General features: G+C 44.9%; 1 pseudogene; it reads right to left on the minus strand.

Annotated features, from left to right (window-relative positions):
- Positions 1-512: 512 nt before the first annotated feature.
- Positions 513-1549, minus strand: LOC131831443 (olfactory receptor 2T5-like; annotated as a pseudogene).
- Between the last annotated feature and the right edge of the window lie 1849 nt (positions 1550-3398).

Consider the following 3398-nt stretch of genomic DNA (forward strand, 5'->3'; position numbering starts at 1 on the left):
TTTAAAATATCCAAAAGTTTGATACTTTATATTTTATTCCCAAGTAATTTTGAATTTATAGAAAATTAGTATGAATAGTAAAATTAGCATGAATATTAATAATTTTACAATAAAAATTAATATACCTTTTGCTTAGATTCATGTATTAGAATTACATCCCATGGGATTTATCACTTCTCTCTCCACCTGTCTGTCTCTTATCAGGTGTACAACTTATGACCCTTGTTTCTAAATATCTTGGTATGTATTTCCTACAAATATGAGTATTTTCCCACAGAATCACAGTGTAGTTATAAATTTCAGAAAAATATAACATGCGTACAATACAATTGTACAAATATTTTGAATACAGAAATGTAAAAATGAAGAGGTTTCCAATATAAGGAAACAATTCCTCTGAAAGGGATGAATAGGTGTTGACATATGGTACGAGAATCTGAAGAATAACATTGGCATAGAATCCTAAAGTTCAAATTTGTAGCATGAAGGAAAAGAAACAGTACAAATATTTCCTACTTTATACTTTCCTGTAAGACAGATCCCACATTCAACATTTTTTTTAGAGCCCTTGTGACATCCTTATTCCTAAGACTATAAATTAAAGGATTTAGAACAGGAGTGAGTATAGTGTAAAAGACATATACAATCATGTCCTTCTCAGAGGTGTGATAGGAGGTGGGAAGCATGTAGGTATAGACAGCAGCACCATAGAAGAGGATGACCACCATCATGTGGGAAGAACAAGTGGCAAAGGCCTTCTTCTATGCCTCTGCTGAGTTCATCCTGTGGATGGTGAAGAGGATGAAAGAATAGGAGCTTGAAATGATTGTCACAGGGATGAGGAGCATGAGAAAACAGTACAGGTACATGAGGGTCTCATAGAGGGAAGTGTCTGAGCAGGAAAGCTTCATTATAGCAGGGACCTCACAGAAGAAATGATGGATTTCCTGGGAACTACAGAAGGGGAAGTTCATGGTGACGGGTGTGAGCATAAATCCATCCACAGATCCAAGAAACCAGGAGGAAGACACCAAGAGGAGACACACCCTATGGTTCATGAGGATAAAATAATGGAGTGGATGGCAGATGGCCACATAGCGGTCATAGGCCATGGCAGCTTGAAGAAAAAATTCTGAACCTACTAGTGTCAGATAAAGAAACATCTGCATCCCGCATTCGGGGGCTGAGATCTTATTCACTCCTGTGACCTGGTCCATGAGCATCTTGGGCACAGTGCCAGAAATGTACATCACATCCATGAGAGACAATTGGGGGATAAAAAAGTACATGGGGTTAAGCAGGTGAACATCGCAGTGTATCAGAAGGATCAGGATGGTATTGCCAGATAAGGCCATTAGGAAAACCACAAAAATGACCACATAAAGAAGAGCTGGGTGGTTGGATTTGTCGGAGGCAGGCCCCTGGCCAGGGCAGCCTCCGCCATTAAAAGATGGCGCCTGGCTAGTTGACAGGTTAGGATTGCCTCGTGAGACTAAGCGAAATGCCCAATGAGGAAGTAAACAGCATTGGTTGCTGCGAAGTTGTTCATTTAGGTGCACAGCCTGATTCGCTCCCTCCTGTACCCTGCTCGCTGATTGGTCATGTAAGTGTATATAAGTGTGTAGACTTGCGGAAATAAGGAGAGAGAAGATGCATCCGAACTGGGGCTTCTGTTCATCCTTGCGGGCCGAGGGCGATAAATGGCGCCGGCACCTGGGAACTAAATAAAGGAATCTTGCAAGGTAATCCGCAGGATAGCGGGGAGTAAAGGTCCGCAGGTAAGCGGGGACATTAGCCACGTTCAAAAGTGGGAATTCCGCGGTAAAGCGGGGAGTAAAAATAGAAGAACCTTGCAAGGGAGAAGTCCGCAGGTAAGCGGGGTAAAACCATGACAAAGGTGGTGGGAAACTTGTACAAGACCGCAACAAGAAGTGGGGCGGCCATAGAGCTGGGATTTTCTTATCATCGAAACCGCAGGTAAGTGGGGAAGGGACCATGATCAAAGTGGTAGGAATCTTGTACAAGACTGCAATAAGAAGCAGGGCGGCCTTAGAGCCGGGATTTAGTGAGTCCGCAATAAGAAGCGGGGCGGCCTTAGTGCCGGGATTTTACAAGTCTGCAATAAGCGGGGTGGCCTTAGAGCCGGGATTTAGCGGGGAGTATATGCGGAACAGCCATTAGGTTGGGATTCTAATTATGGGATCTGGACTGTCAAAGTCGAGGTTAGAGGGTTCCCTAGAGGACCTTCTAAAGGCCAATGGCACGCCGTTAAAAACGAAAACTGCTAAGATAAAAACGGTCAAGCAGCAGCTGAAAGACATTCAGCCCATATGGATTCTTCGCCCAAGCCCTTAGTTCTTTGGAGGACACTGCCCGCTGTAATGCAGCAGCTGGAAATCCTCAGTGGGACCTAGAAATGTTAATGGGAATAGGACCGTATATGGGAAAGCAGGCCCAAATACAATACAACCCTGCGGTGTATCTGCAAATAGCCGCGGCGGCCACTAAAGCATGGAAGACAATTCAGGGCAGTGGGGATTTACAAGGTTATCACCCTCGCCCTGCAAGGACGACAAGAAGCCTCAGTTCGGATGCATCTTCTCTCTATTTCCGCAAATCTACACACTTATATACGCTTACACGACCAATCAGCGAGCACGTTACAGGAGGGAGTGAATCAGGCTGTGCACCTAAACGAACAACTTCGCTAGCAACCAATGCTGTTTACTTCCTCTTTGGGCGTTCCGCTTAGTCACACCAGGCAATCCTAACGTGTCAACTAGCCAGGTGCCATCTTTTAATGGCGGAGGCCGCCCTGGCCAGGGGCCTGCCTCCAGCATCTCCCCCTTTTTCCTTTTATGGCAAGGATCGTGCCTGTCTTAGGTTGTCAGTGGCGGGGAATATCCTTACCCGTCATCAGATGGCAGATATCAATGATCTGCGTCCTGTCTTAGGTTGGTATATTTCCCCCACCAATCTTACATGTCGTTGACTACCGATCCAGCATACTTAGCCACACTTGGGGGGATGTTCCAGCCTCGATGGCTAACAAGACCTGCACCATGGCTTGCTGTTGCCTATGTTGCTGTTGCCTCCAAATATTAGCAGAATCAAGCCCACTACGAGGATTGTCATCAGACAAATTATGCTAGCCCATTGTTTCATAAAGATTAACACACCTTGCAATGCTTTGATTATCTCTGGGAGGGTTGCAAGCTCAACTCTGGTGTTATTTATCCTTGTTATGCCTAGTAGCAGGTGCTGAGTATAGTTTTGGAATTCTGTGGACTAATTCCCCCGCAAGTATTGGGAGAGCTGTCGGGAGACATTCTGTAAGTCACTCATATTAGTATAGGCTATGGGAGTTACACAAATTGCTGGGAAGGGTACTACACATC

This window comes from Mustela lutreola, chromosome 5, assembly GCF_030435805.1.
Source record: "Mustela lutreola isolate mMusLut2 chromosome 5, mMusLut2.pri, whole genome shotgun sequence".
NCBI classification, from domain to species: Eukaryota; Metazoa; Chordata; class Mammalia; order Carnivora; family Mustelidae; genus Mustela; species Mustela lutreola.